This window comes from Sciurus carolinensis, unplaced genomic scaffold (genome assembly GCF_902686445.1).
Source record: "Sciurus carolinensis unplaced genomic scaffold, mSciCar1.2, whole genome shotgun sequence".
Lineage (NCBI taxonomy): Eukaryota > Metazoa > Chordata > Mammalia > Rodentia > Sciuridae > Sciurus > Sciurus carolinensis.
In genome coordinates, this window is record NW_025920441.1 from 3682 (window position 1) to 20065 (window position 16384).

At 42.6% G+C, this 16384-nt stretch overlaps 1 pseudogene; it reads right to left on the bottom strand.

The window, feature by feature from the left end:
- Positions 1-14241: 14241 nt before the first annotated feature.
- Positions 14242-15200, bottom strand: LOC124975737 (Y-box-binding protein 1-like; annotated as a pseudogene).
- Positions 15201-16384: the final 1184 nt, after the last annotated feature.

Sequence of the window (16384 nt, forward strand, 5' to 3'; positions counted from 1 at the left end):
TTCTGGGAGGGTGATGTGTGTACATATGAAAAGAAACAGAAATTTAGGTGAGAACTACCAAGATTAAAAAATGCTCATAATATGAAACATCTATTTAGGAAAGCTGCAAAAATTGAATAAGAACCATGGCAAGAGAGAGACCTTATGTGTTGCAAAAAGGAAGGCTATCCTATAGAAGCTGCACAGTTCTTTGGAGAGAACACCACAATGTCATGTGTCCCAGATTCTGGATGTGGAATTATGGTCTTGTTTCTCAAGATAGATTTTAGTCTTTTTTGGGGTGGGAATCAGGGTTTGAACTCAGGGGCACTCAACCACTAAGCAACATTTCCAGCACTATTTTGCATTTTCTTTAGAGACAGGGTCTCTCTGAGATGCTTAGTGCCTCTCCATTCCTGAGGCTGCTTCTGAACTCACAATCCTCCTTCCTTAGTCCCCCAAGCCTCTGGGATTAAAGGCATGCACCACTGTGCCCAGCTCTTAGTCTTGTTTTGGTCCTGTCCTTTCCTTAGTTTTGTTTTGGTCTCAAGTTTCTTTATATATTGTTGTATCTCCCTTGTTGAATGTAAGTGGTTTCACTGCATCATTATATACTGGATATATGTAAATGGCTTTTGGTTTTTACTGCAAGGCATGCTGAGGGTACATCTTCAGGCTCAGTAAACTTTGAACTTGGAATGCTGGAACTTGTAAGAATATGCAGACTCCAGGAGATGGACGGGAAATACTTTGCATTGTGAGAAGAGTATAAGCTTGTTGGGGGTCAAGAATAAAAATTTACAGTTTAGCTATGAGGTGCCTCAAAATCTCACATGTGTGAGGATATTACAATGATCTGAGAATAAATGATAAGAATATGACTATTGTAATCTTAGGAGTGAGGTAGTGCCTTAATAAAATAAACTGTTAACTGTATGGAACTGACATGTGGCAGATGAGAGTGGGTCACTGGAGATTTGAAGAAAATAAACATCATAGAGGTTACATAGTTAATAGAGAAAAATTTCTCGTAAAGATTATTCAGTACATAGTGTGTATATGATTAATAGGAAGTACTCAGGGAATTAAGACTATTCAGTCAATAATGCTATGCAGTTCATAGAAAAGCACATGTCACTGAGGCTAACTTGCCCATACCAGATATGCAGGACATGGAGTTTACATAGTTGATAAAATTTACATAGGCCATGGAGGCTTCACTTGCTCTGATGTCAATATAGGACAGTAAAGCTACTCAGCCCATAAAAAATTATGAGAGTCATAATGATAAATCAAGTCATAGAAGATACTGAATCATAGAAGCTGTGCAAGTCATTGAAAATACAAAGGTAATTGATTCTATTAATGTCAGAGAGACCACACAGAAAATAGAGGTCATGCAGTTCACCAAGTGTATATAGGCAATAGAGGAGACTCAAATATAGATATTGCATAGATGACAGGGGCTATTAAGGTCATGAAGGCTTCAGAGTTTAGTCATCTTGAACCTTAGAGACTAAGCAGTTGTTATGTCTTACAAAAATCCTTTAGACTAATCAGGTCATAGAGATGATTCAGTCAGAAAAATCATGCAAGGAAAATAAGCTCTGCAAATCACAGAGAATACTCAGATTATGGAAGTTTTAAAGAAATGGAAGATATGAAAGTTAAAGCGACTATTCAGTTAATAAATTCTGCATATATCAGAGTTTTCTCAGACAATAGAGGATATGGAGGTCATAAAGGTTATGCAGGTCATAAAGAATGCTCAGTTCATCAATGCTTTTTGGAACACAGATGATACATGGGAAATAGAGGCTACTTTTCTGCTTGTGTTCCTCAGGTTATATAGGGTACTAAGACCACTGACTCTAGCAGGTCATAGGAGTAACAGGTTGTAGAGGGTGTGCATTTTGTAGATTCTACACAGATCATAGAAGATATGCAGATAGTAGAGGGTTCAGGATATGAATACTACAAAAGTCACAGAGGCTACTCAGGTCATAGAGGGAATAAAAGTCATGAAGACTACTGGGATCATAATTTATACTCCTGTCATGGAAACTACACAGGGCACAGGGAATTAACATCATTTACTTTAGAAGACCATAAGACTGTGCAGGTCTTTGACACTCATAGAAGCTATGAATATCATACAGACTATCAAGAAAATAGATGCTAGGCAGGCCATTGAGGATACTCAATGTAGATTCTGTTTAATTTTTTAATTAATTAATTTCAGTTATACATGACAGTAGGTTATGCTAACAGTGCAATACACTGAGTACATAGTCCATTCAAGTCATAGAGAGTACATAGGAAGTAGAGGCTATGCATATCATGGAGGCTTTGAAATTCATAGATGATGCTCAGGCCACTGAAGTTAAGAACATCTTGAAGTCTGTACATTTTGTACACTAGCTAACTTATAGAAATTCTCAAGTAAAGGAGACAATTTAGGCCATAGAAATTACACAGGCCACAGAGAGTACTCTATTCATGAAGGATACCAGGTTCTAGAAGCAACCTAGATTATAGCAGCTATGCTGTTTGTATATGATGCTTAGGTTATAGAAGTCAATTAGGTCATAAAATTTACATGGGCCACTCAGGCTGCTTGGTCCATACAGGCTGCAAAGAATATGGAGGCTAAGTATGTTATAATGGTACTGAAAGTACAGAAGTTAATTGGGTAATTTAGGCTATGTGGCCATAGAGACTACACAGGATATAGAGACATGGGTCACAGATTATATGTAGGATACACGTGAATTCATAACATTCAGCACATTGAGGCTCTGTGAGCCATAGGGCAAAAATTGACTTTAGTGTCTATGCAGGACATAGGGGATTCACAGACCATGGAGTGTAATATAAATAAGGAAGATGTTTAGACAATAAGGTAAGAAGGTTGTAGAAGATATTCAGGTCATAGAAAAATGCACCTTATGGCGGCTTCTGAAACCATAGAAACTAGGAAGGCAATAGGAGCTGCACTGGTCATTCAGGCTATCCAGGTCATAGAAGTTCCACAGGTCATAGTGACCATGCAAGTTCTAAAGGTTACTTAGAATGTAATGCTTACTCATGTCATAGACTGGAGGTCATAAAACTATTCTGTTCACAGGTGCTATAGAGAATATCAAAGTATCTAAAGTCTAGATACATTTTAGGTCAAAGAGTTTACTCAGGACATAGAGACCACATAGGCCATAAAAGGCTATATAGGCAATACAGGCTATGGTGTTCAAAATGGCTACATTTCTTAATACTGCTCATATTTTAGAAGGTATGAAGGCAATTGAGGTTACTTATGCCATAAGTTCTAGGCAGAAAATAGTAGCTACTCAGATGAGAGGCTACACATATTGTAGAGGCTACTGAAGTCAAAGAGACTATGAATATTTTAGAGAACACTTGGGTCATTGAATTTACAGAGATTCACAGAAGATAGATTACTCTGGTGATGGAAACTAGTCAGGCTATGGAGAATACTCAAGTCATAAATTTTAAAGGATCATACTAGTTAAAAGATGACAGGACAGAACACAGGACATGTATTTCATAGGAGATACTCATGCCATGTAGTTTTTACTGGTCATAGTGTATAAGCAAGTCATAGATCTAGTAAGATCTTTTAGGCTTCTCAGTTTATAAAGGTTACACAGGTCAAGCAGTCTGCAGTTTTTAGAGTCTAATGAGGTCATGTAAAATGTTCATACCATAGAGGCTACTCTGATAAGAGTAGAGTCTGAAGCCATACAGGATACTAAAGTGCTTTAGGCTATTCAGGCTATGTAGTTACATAGGTTATATAGGATTTTCAGGCAAAGAAGTTAAGCACATCTCTGAGGCTATGCAGGTTACAGAGGCTATGAAGATCTAGAGGTTTTACTGTTATATAGATTCTACACAGTACTATGAGTCTTCATAGGTCCTAGAGTTTCCTCAGGCTATAGAAAGTGTGCAGGATATTATGATTGCCCAACGCATACGCTTTTCTTGATCACAGGAACCAAAAGGGGCTTTATTCCACAAGTCTCAGACTTATATTGAGAACATCAGCCTATCAGAGAGTAGACTACCAGGAAAGTCAGCCTATCAAGGAACAGTCTCCAGGTAGATACCAGGATTGCCTCATGTACAACAGCCAACCAGAGTTACTTCCTAAAACTTGAATATGAGTGCAGCTATGTCTGGCAAGCTGCCAGGCACCATCTTAGAGATCAGGCCATGGTGCGGCTCTGGGGCCCTCAGAGCCTGCCCCAGACATCTCCCCCTTATTCTTTAAATAAAGAAAAGATGACTTGGGACCATGCCTGTCTTAGGTTGTCCATGGCAAACTACATCCTTACCCGTCATTGGAATTCTGACCTCCAGGCATCAGAACCCTGTCTTAGGTTGGTATGCATTTCCACGGATCTTACCCTTCTTTGACTACTGGTCCAGCATGCTTAGCCATACTTGGGGGGATGTGCCTGTCTCAATGGCTGTCAAAGTCTGTACTATAGCCCATTGATGACATCAGGTAACTTGGTGAGCTCTGATTTGGCTGCGTATAACATAGGCTATCCCTAAGCAGATAATAATCAGAACAGCTACTGTTCCAGCCCACTGTTTTGTCAATCCCAGGGCTTTAAATAACAAAGAAAACATCTCAGATACCGATGCAACTTGAACACTTGTGGCATTAACTCTGAGTATTTCAGCTCATAGTTGACTGGTTAAATTATCAAATGCACATGACCAATTACCAGTAAGGTAGAGAGATTTTTAGATAACATAACCACAGACCTAAGGTTATTATAAGCAATATGGGTGACACACACTGCTCTTAAAGGATAAACACATCCCAGTCCCAAAAGTTCTTGCAAGATATCCACTTGTTCTTGTAGTAAGTCCACTCTTTGATTTACAAGGAGTATACCTGCTGTTAGATGTTGGTTTAGGGTCTCTTTAGTCTGTAAGGCTGCAGCTGTATTTTCGGCCAAGTGATTGTTGTTGCTGTCTGTATGGTTGTGTCAATGCTGCTGCTGCGGTTTCGGCTGCCACTGCAGAGACTGCTACCGTGGTGACCACGGCCGCTGTGATGCCAACACTGGCAATTCCGCATCTGTAACAGAGACTGGGACTGGTAGGAAGGTAGGAACACACATTAGGACTGCCAGCTGGAACCTAGAAGCATTCCAACATTGAGAGAGATAGCATCCTAAGAGACTAAAAAGAGGTTGTAAGTTAGTTCAAGGGGGGCTACGAGCATCATGGTCATCAGAAGTATGTTGGTCGGAGTTACTTGTTGGTAACTTTGGCACTGGTCAAGTTAGTCGCTCAGGAACCCAGATAGGTGATGTTTTGTCCTGTGGAAACACACAAACCGAGCCACGACTCCAGTAAAGCACCGGGTCCGGGCCGTTCCATTTTCCTGTAAGAACACCCTTCCATTTTACCATCACTCTATCATGTTGTTTATGATTGCCATGTCTCTCAGCAGCATAGTGACCCTCATTATCCACAGTTAAAAATTTTTTTTAAAATAAAGAGGCAAAGAGAAAGTTTATTTTTAGGGGACCTGAAGGTCTCCCCTATTCCCCCTTTTTGTTTATAAAGGGTATTTTTGAGGGTGAGATGTGCACATTCAACAATACCTTGTCCTTGTGAGTTATAATGTATACCTGTGGTTAGAGTTATTTCAAATTTAGTGAGAAATTGGTTCTTACCAAATTTAGTTTTTAAAGAAAAATTTAGACTCTATAACGTAGTACAATACTCTAACAGTTGCTTAACCATAATTGTATAAACCCCTATTTTTAAGACTAATTGTTCTAAAGAATAAAACTTAATAGACATAAAGTTAAGAGTAAATTAGTGTTTCTAAGAAATCCTTGTTATTTTACCATGTCATTTTACCATATAGATTAAACTTTGGTTTATATTAGAACATTAGTATTTCACCTTAGGAAAAACCTTAAATAGCTTTAAATGTTTCACATACATACAACCAACTTAGTTACATGCAAACTTGTTGAAACTTGCCCTTTACTTACGTAGACTTTCTTAGCACTTACTTAGACCCTCATTTATTTCATCACACAAGCACTTTCTTACCCAGAAACATTTCCTTTTCCCTTTTACTAAATATATTTCCATACCCAGAACCCTTATTTTCTCTTTCCTGTTGACCCCTCTTTGTTCACATTCTGAAACAACTCTTATAAAATTTCTAAATTTAAAAAAATTACTCTATTTTAATAAGATTAAATACTTTGTTATTTATAGTACTCTACATCAACATTTTATTAGTTTGACCACCTAGAGACTCGCGAGTTATTTTTAAGATATTTTACTTCTATTAGTTTACCCAATTTAAATTGAACCTCTTTAAATCACATGAATTAAATATATTTGGATCGATTTTTAAATTTTAATTTTAGGAGCGCTCAATTTTGATGCAGACAAAACATGATATTAGACAGCACGACATACACATAACACAAAATCAAAGACCTTGAAACTTTATAGGTGAATCTCCATTGCAATGTAACAGATGTTCAAAAACTCTAGTTGAATTAAAAAAAAAATAGAACTGATCAAAAAAGTCATGAGCTCAAAAAATATGTAGAATTCAAAAAAAAAAAAGAGTCCTGGAAAAATGATACAGGAAAAGTGACATGGCCGTTAATTACTTTAGTAAAGCACCATAAAATTTAGTTTTGGTGGAGTTCAGGTAAGACTTTTTTTTTGCTCCCTTTTTTTTTTTGGATTTGAGACCGGTCTCCTACTGAGCCTTCAGGCTTTCTCTATTTACATTTCAATGTAAGCCTTGACTGAGATTTGGATCTGAAAGGAGCTAAAATTTTCCAGCAGAAACTTGATGCCTAGGGCATTTTAACCCTTAATCCTGGTTAGTAATCAATTCAGGTTTGGATGCAGAAAATTGTGAAACAATTATCTCCCAATACTTGTGGGGCCTGGGGCTACTATATCATACTCCTTACTAGGACATGCCACTGATGGTTGGGCTGGTTACTCCCTACCCACCAGTGTATGTGGGACCTCATGGCAGGAGGACTAGGTGGGATGGACCGGGGAATGGAAGTAGAAACAGCTGAGTCAAGGTTGGAGGAGGAGGAGGGATTAAGAGGGGGAGAAGAAGGAGGCATTTGCAGGAAGAGCAGAGAAGTGCAAGAAAGAAGAGACTTGAAGATAAGGAATCCCTTTCCATCTGCCCACTCGCTCACAGATGCTGTGTGCCAATATCTTTGGTAGCCACAATCCACCTTCCCATGGAACCATCTTTCATCCCTGCACAGGCCAATTTGTTATTGGTAGTCATTCCTTCCCAAACTAACATTTTAACATTTACTGGGAAGTCCCTACAGGGAGGGGGAGGCTAGAGTCTGTGAGTTCTTGTCCAGTATCACAAAATGGCCACCGGGAAGATTTCCTGCCACCCAGAAGGAGGAGGGTGAGGGCTTTCATTGGAGTCTGATGTGGCCCCAGAATACAAGATGGCAGTAATGATCCTCCCCGGGGTGGTAGTGGGCCCTCCCTATGTGTAGAGGCTGGCTGCCCTCATGGTTCCTCAACCTGGGGAGGAGTGGATTGAGATGGATTGGGCTCCTCATTAAAGGTCTCCCAATGTTGTTTACTACGTGGCAAGTGGCAAGTTTCTGGAAGAAGATGCAATGGGAGGAGCTGGCGGTTCTTTAGGTGGTGGCTCTTTGGGGAGAAACTTGGAGCCCCCTTTGGGAGGTCCTGGAGAGAAGCAGGCCTTAAGGGCGGATAACGTAGGGCAGACTCCTAATGGGGGACCCTCACCTAAACTGATTTCCCTCTTAAAGTTGTCCCAGGCTTTTTCTGCTCGTGTATCAGACCAATCAAGGCTGCTACTCTTCAGCATGAGTCTAAGAGCTGAGAGTGCAGGGTCACCATGTGTGGTGTGTGTTTGCCCCATCTTTTCTTTAGTAGATCCTGTAATAGCAAGATTTTTTGTTTTACATAGTAAATCCTCCTCTTCATCTGAACTATCCTCACACCCAATTTCATTTTCCTTGTCTGTCTCTGATCTTATTGATGCCCTTTCTGATATTTTAGACCTTTCCTCTTTTATTTCCTCCAAAACCTTTTCCCCTTGTTTTATGCCTTCTCTGCATTTGGTTCGGGCTGTTTTAGTTTCAAGAGGAATTCCGTTGGCCCGGAGCAAATCCTTTAAGGGACCTTCCATGCACATTTGTGACATTTCAGTGCCCATTTTTCTCTATTAAACTAACAAAATGCAAAGCGCTTTAACTAGCAAAACAAAAGCGAAAGCACTTACAAACAATCTCCCTCGCTTAACCCGCGAACTTTAACTCCGTCGCTTCCTGTGAACTTTAACTCCATCGCTTATCCAGAGAACTTTAACTCGTCACTTATCCAGCAAACTTTAACTCGTGGCTTATCTAGCAAACTTCAACTCGTCGCTTACCCAGTGAACTTTAACTCATCGCTTACCCTGCGAACTTTAACTCGTCGCTTATCCAGCGAACTTTAACCTGGCCAGACTGTACTTTACTTTCCCTGTATTTACCTGATCAGTTTCTTCTTTATAACTCAAGGTCCCAGGTCTCGGCACCACTTATGATCGCCCACTGCCTGCGGGCATATGCTTTTCTTGATCACAGGAACCAAAAGGGGCTTTATTCCACAAGTCTCAGACTTATATTGAGAACATCAGCCTATCAGAGAGTAGACTACCAGGAAAGTCAGTCTATCAAAGAACAGTCTCCAGGCAGATACCAGATACAACAGCCAACCAGAGTTACTTCCTAAAACTTGTATATGAGTGCAGCTATGTCTGGCAAGCTGCCAGGCGCCATCTTAGAGATCAGGCCACGGTGCGGCTCTGGGGCCCTCAGAGCCTGCCCCTGACAGGATATTGAGCTGACTGTGGTCATGTAGGTTAATTTGACCCTAAAAGCTGCTCACATCACAGAGGGTGCCCAGGTCATATTAGCTATGCTTGTCACAGAGGTTATGGTAGTTCTAGTGAGCACCCCTCACCGAATAGTGCTTAGTCTCCTCTTTTTCTGTTTTCTCATTTAACTAACCATTTCTTGCTCATTTTATCTGGGTGATTTTGTGGAAGATCCATCACCTTAGAATGTTTAGTCTTCTCTGTGTCCTGTTTTAGGTTCCCTAAGGTAATTCTTGCCCACACCACTCTGAGTCGTGTGAGTGAGTGTCCCTCACCTGACATTGCTTAGTCTTCTCTGGGTATTGTCCTTAATCTCACTTCACTATCCATTGCTCAGTGTCATCTGAATCCTCTGGTGAAAACATCTTTAAAACAGAAGTTAATTTTTTTCTGAATATTGTGTTGGAGTGCCCCTTACCATCAAGTACTCTGTCTCCTCTGTGTCCTCTGCATGAGCACCCACTTCCAGTAGTGCCCAGTATATTCTGGGACCTTACGGTGTGCACCACCTACCTAGCAGTGCTCAGTCACCTCTGTGACATGTACTGAGTTCCCATAACCTAACTTAACTCAACCTCCTTTGACTCCTGTTTGTGATCATAGAGAGTCTAACATTGCTCAATCTTTTCTGGTTTCTGCCTTAATTTCACCTGTCCCATAATTACTCATGATCTTTTGAATCCTGTGGGTGAGTAACCCTCTCCCAACATTGCCCATTATTATTTGTGCCCTGTACTTCATCTCCATTCCCACACCATTAGTCAGGGTCCTCTGAGTCATGTGGGTGAGCACCACTTTCCCACCAGTGCTCAGTCCCCTTCTGGGTATTATTGGAGGTTAGAGTTGCAGCAATAGTGTTCTGTCTTCACTGAGCCCTCAGCAACTTGTTTCTTTGAGTGACATATCTGGGAGTGTCCCATTCCTTCTAATGCACCATTTCAGACTTATATCTGTGTGTCAAGGCCAACACTTCTGTGAAATTTTAGAGAAATGTGGATACTTCCTGTTCCAAAAACCTCAACAGGTCCTTTGTGTTGCCACGCAGACAGGCTCCTCTCCAATGTCTGAAAACCCAAGACAATTTTTAAGGATGTCAATACCCACAGCACTGGGGACCTCATTCTACCATTCATCATTGACAATTTCCTCACCTTTTATCAAAGAACTGATGTCTTATGGGTGATGTAGTTCAGACAGGATTTCTGACATTTTTTTGAAGAGTGGAAGAAAATATATTTAAGAATTTTCAGAATCTTCTCTGATATGTCACTAGTTGCTCCCTTTTGACAATAGAGTAAATCTTGTAGGAAAGTTGAGTGAGACAAATTTCACTCTGTAAATTGCAGTGTGATATGTGTCCATGAACAATTTCCTGTCAACGTGGAGGACTTCTCCAGATCTTTGAAAATGCTGCATTGTCAAACCACCTCTAAACTACCTGAGACCATTGCCTGAGGGACTCCCTTGATAAGGTTTCAAAGGCTGTGAGTTATCCTGATGAGCACACCTCTTCCAAAAGAAGTTTGTTTCTTCTGACTTCTGTGGTAAACAAAAACTCATTTAACATTGTTCATGCTTCTCTGGGTCCTCTCCTAATTCTCCCCTCACCCATTGCTGAGGATGTTCTGGATTCTTTGGGTAGTGCCCCTCACCCACAGTGCTTCAACTCCACTGGGTTTTCTAGTTGATTGCACCTATCCTACAGTGGTTAAGTCTTCTTTGATTAAGCTGCTAAATACACCGTATCTGTCTTTAATCAGTCCCATTTTGGTCCTGAGTGTGAGTGTCCCTCACTTAATAGTGCTCAGTCTTCTCTGTTACTTTATTCTAAGTTCCCTAAACATTCCTTTTTCATTCTTCTCTGGGTCAGTTGCATGAGTGCCCTCAACTAATACTGCTCAGTCTTTTTTCTATCTTTTTGTATCTTCCCTAAGGCAATTCTTGCTCAGACTTCACTGGGTCGTGTAGATGAGCTTTCACCTGAAAGTGCTTAATATTCTCAGGGTCTGTGCTTAATCTCCCTTCACACAACATTGCTGTCATCTGAGTACTGTGATGAGTGCCCCTCCACACAGGTGCATATTTTCCCCTGAATATTGTTATGGAGTGCTTCTTACCCTCCAGTAAACTGTCCCCTCTATGTCATCTCAGTGATTGCACTTCATCCAATAGTGCTCAGTATTCTCCTGGACCTCTGGGTTAGCACCCCTCACCCAGTATTTCTCATTCTCCTCTGGACCGTGGACTCAGTTCCCCTAAGTATCCTTTCTCAGCCTTATATGGCTCCTGTGTTTGAGAATATATAGCCTAACAGTGCTCAACCTTCTCTGGTTTCTCTCTTAAACTCAAATCCCCCAACATTGCTCCAGGATTTCTGAGTCCTGTGGTGAGCACCCCTTGCACACAGTTGCTCATTTCCCTGAACACTCTTACCCAGCTCCTCCTACTTCAGTTCTCAGTCTTCTCTTCATCATCTTGTTAGCACCCCCTTGACCACCTGTACTCAGGATCCTCTGGTTTCTCTTTATTTGTGCCACTCACCCACCAGTACTCAGTTTCCTCTGGATCTGTGAGTGAGTGCCCTCACCTCGCAGAGCTCAGGATCCTCCCTGACCTATGCACAACCCAGTTGTTCTTCATTGCAGCTTTTCCTCAGTCATCTTCTGGTGTGTACCACACTCTATCTAGTGTTATTTCTTTATAAAAATATTGTTGGGGACTTCTTATTTCTCCCTGGACACCCTTGATCTTTGTGGTTTAATGAGTCTTTCCTGTCTTGCCTGTCCCTGGTGGAGCTGGTTGGGGGATTGACTCTGGGATCCTGTTTGAAATTCTGTGCTGCTTTCTTCACGTGTGGGGCAGGAGTGCTTCTGAACCTGTGGTACACTTCATGGCCCATCTTGTGGTGGTTCACAGAGACAATGGACCCCTGGGCTGTCCTGTCACTAAGTGAATATATCTGAGTCTGCTGACAGGCTTTCTGCAGGGTGTCCTTCCTAGCTCTGCCAGGTCTGACTGTGCTGAGGTTCAGAAGGCCTGAAGCAGAGATTTCCTTTACCCACACCTGAGCCTCCCTCTGCACAGGTTGCCTTATTCCCAGAGTCCTCCCTGGCAAAAGCTTGAAGAAGGGTCTCTGTTCTCTCAGGCCCTCCTGTGGTCCTTCAAGGGCTCTGATTCAAGCTGATGAGAGCTGATGTCCTCCTTATGACCTACTTCCTCATTTTTCTGGACTCTTTCCCAGAGTGGTCAGCTGCTCCCAGAAGAAAGTACTCGACATTCTGAGTGTGTGTTCTCCTTTCCTATGTTTAGTTCCAGTGTTTTGGGGTCATTCCCATGTTGTACTCTGTACCCAGAGGGAGGAGCAGCACCGAGGAGAGCTACAGAAGCCCAGGCCAAGCACATGTGTTGGATAAAGTTGTGTTTTGACTGTATGGAGACCTTTCTTAGGTTCTGAGCCTCTCCCTGTGCTGCTCCATGCCCCACAGTCCTACTGGAACTTCAGAGGCCCCCAGGTTCCCTCACCTTCACCTACCTGTGTTTGAGTGGATGTCAATCACCAGGCTCTCTGAGAGCAGTTATGAGCTTATTATTAACTTCTCTGATGCAGAGGATGTGTGACCTGGACTTCACTAATAATCATAAGACACCATCTCTCCATGGTGGATTCCAAGGATCAAGTGCTGATCATCACCTGTTTTTGGTTGGCTGTGCTTCTGAGTCTATAGTTATCTGACTGTGGCCATGGCACACCAGGACAAGGTCAGGCTCATAGGAAGTGTTCATTGTTCTCTATTCACAGAGACTTCCCCTGAACCATCAATGACTGATAGGTCAGTATAATTCTGTCAAGAATGGTGGTGGATATTTTCATTTATAAATAACATAAAACAAATCAAATAAATATTTGTTGCATTCAGCTCCTTTTTGAAGTAAAATTGTCTCTTCCTGGTGGAATGGCTACTAGATTGGGGTGCAGGAAGCAAATTCTAGATACACTTTTCCACATTATTATCTTTTGCTCAATTACTGTATTAAATGGAGTTGATGCAACAATGAATACATCAGCACACAGCAGACAGTGGCTGCAAATTTCTGTGTTGTAGATTCCTCATGTGACCTGGGTCGGGAATGGCCAGGAAGAGAACTGAATACAGCAGTGTCATGTTGTTCTGTGAATGTGAGTCAGGTGAGTCCTGATATGGATGATAGACAAACTGGGTGACTGTGGATGTGACTCAGAAAAGTCCTGAGCAGGGGTGATAGAAAGACTGTGTGCAGTGATCCTCAGGTTGTAGGTTTGAGAACAGAAGCCCAGAGAAACTTCACTCACTTTCTTCCCTCTGAAACTCGGAGTTGGCTCACAGATCCAAGAACTCAACCCTGCTCATGGCCAGCTCTGGTTTCTGTGCACAGGTTTTCAGGCACATATGGCACCTAGTGATGTGAAGCAGAAGTGGGTTGTTTTGGCTTAAGACTTGCTCTGTCAATATCCTAGTTGTGGAGCCTCAACCAGCCACTGCATTTCCTGCTCCCCTCCACAGTCCACAGCTTCTGTCTTCATCAGTCTCCTCCTACCCTCTTTCCCCTCCCATTGCTCTTCTCCTGTGGTATCCCTGGTGCTTCCTTCTTGAGAAACACAAATTCTGGCCAGAGTTGGGCTTTGGTTCTGATTGCCTCCTCTGGACCTGAAGTCAGAGCTTTAGAATATCACACTTTTTTTCATGCTGAGCAATCCACAGGGACTTCAGGATAAAGAGAATTCACTGAATACTGAGAGGGAAGGGACAGATATTCACCCTTGTGAGTCCTGAGGACCAGCTCTGGCAACATAAATTTAGGCAGGGCCAGAAGGTTAGATGGCACCCTCCTCATGGGCAAAGGCCTTTCTTTTTTTTATTATTATTATTTAAGTCCTTTATTAACAGGTGCTTACAGTTTGTTGACTTTTTTGAAAAAAATCAAGTTTTAAATTTTTATTACAAATTAAAAATGAAGTTCTTAAAAATCTCAACTTGACCAGATTTGAAACAATTTAAAAACCTTTAAAGGTGTATTGAGAAAAATCAGGATTTTTTAAAAAACACGTTTGCCATTACCAAAAAGAGATATCTTTAGGTAAAAATAATAAAAACCCCATACTGCATAGATAATGCAGATAGTTCTAGTTATCTGGTTAACAGGCGAAAAGCAAGCACTTAAGGTCTTCAGCTCCAATCATTTGTTCATTTCTTATTGCTGGAATTTCATATTCACTTCTTCTTGTTGGATGTCTAAACCTGACGATGGTAGAGATGGTAAGCCGGCATTTACTCAGCTCCGCCCTGTTCAGCCTCGGGAGCAGACGAACTCTCAGCTGGTGGATCGGCTGCTTTTGTCTCTTTGCCATCTTGTGGTTTAGGGTTTTCTGGGTGTCTGTGTGGGTAGTTGAAGTTGCGGCGGTACCGACGTTGAGGTGGCTGCTGACCTTGGGTCTCATCTCCTTGATTTTCTTTATCCTCTTCATTGCCATCCTCTCTAGGCTGTCTTTGGCGAGGCGGGCCCCATGGAATCGTGGTCTATAACCCCGATACATATTCTGTTTCACTGGTCTACCTTGTTCTCCTGCACCCTGGTTGTCAGCACCTCCATCACTTCTCCCTGCTCAGGAGGGTTGGAATACTGTGGTCAACGTCCATAGGGTCTCCGCATGTAGTAAGGTGGGAACCTTGGCCTGCTGTAGGGCCGGCGTTGTTGGGCCTGGCCTTCGGGAGCACTCTCCAATCCCTCATTCTTTCCCCCACTGTCACTGTTCTGATAATTCTGCTGGTAATTGCGTGGAGGACCCCTACGACGTGGGTAGTGTCTATAATGGTTACGGTTTGCTGAGTGTTTACTGCCTTGAACAGGAACTCCACCAGGGCCTGTAACATTTGCTGCCTCTGCACCCTTTTTTCCTTCAACATCATCAAACTCCACAGTCTCTCCATCTCCTACACTGCGAAGGTACTTCCTGGGGTTATTCTTCTTTATGGCAGTCTGGTGTACAAATACATCTTCCTTGGTGTCATTCCTGTTGATGAAACCATATCCGTTTCTTACATTGAACCATTTTACTGTTCCCAAAACCTTCGTTGAGATGACCTTCTTGTCCCCGCTAGCAGGCGCCCGGGTCGCTGCTCCCTGCGCTGCTGCCCGTGGTGCAGGGCTTGGTGTCGGCAGCGCTGAGGGCGGGGAGCGATGAGAGAGGGGCGGCGGGCAGCTGCTGGATCTCGGCCTCCCTGCTCATGGTTGCGGTGATGGTGACTGGGGCCGGCTGCGGCAGCTGTGGCTCCTCCCGGGGTGTGATGGTAACTAGGCTGGCAGCGGAGGTGGGGCTGCTCAGGGCTCTCTGGGGTCCGCTCTCCGCTCCCCCTACCGATTGAACTCACAAAGGCCTTTCTTAAAATCAAAATACCAAATTCCAGTGAGGAGGAGTTGAAAGGGACAATTCAACTCTTTCAGTGGGAAGAAATTGGAAAGCTCATTGGAAATTGGTGAAGCACATGCCCCAGCCCCAAGCTCACCATCCTGTGGTCACTGATACAGACACAGCAATCAGATGAAGCTCTGCCACTGGACCATGTTTACATTCCTAATAACCTGGACAATGATAAACTTCCCAAATAAATGTCTTGTCTTCTCAAGCCTTTGTTAGGCCTTATTATTGGAGCAATTTCTCAGTTCTTCCACCTCCTGGAAAGAGATTGACTTCTTTCATCTTCATGATATTCATTGACATGTTTCAGATGCTGCAACATTTGCTTTGTAATAATCTCATTTCAGTACTCATGTCTTTTTGTTCTTTTCTCTTAGAAGCATCCATCACCAGATGACTTTACAATCTGCTCTTCCCCAACGAGACTTCTAAGTTGGATCCCTCTATTGACCCAATTTTAAAAAGGGAACTCAAAACTGCTTGCCCCTTGCTGCCCCCTTTCAGCTTTGAAGCAGCCAGAATGATTGGTGCCCCTTTTCCTCATACAAGAAAGGAGTTTCTAAAGCAAAAGGTGGAGGGGGGGGATGAAGCCAGAATTAGGGACAGGCAGTTAGTGTAGAAATAGGGGAATGGGTCAAATCGAGGAAATGAAGGCAATGAAAGCCATCTGCCTCTGGAAGTTGGAATAGCTATTGTTAAGGGTCATGTAAGCACCGTGCAACTGATGGTGCTAAGGCAACAATACGAGAGAATACCGACTCAAGAGGATGAATATGCATGACACACGAATGAGCATGATTCCTCATTATGAACAACTGAAGGGGGGAATGTTGAGAACAAGGTGACATCTGTGCAGCCACGTTGTATGAACAAGACATTTCGGGAACTGGCCCATAAAATCTCTACCCGGGGAAGGGCGCACAGGTACCACCCTTAAGAGACAATACAGGACAAACAGGACTACTGGGCCCCCGGGTGTCACTGCCCATGGCAAC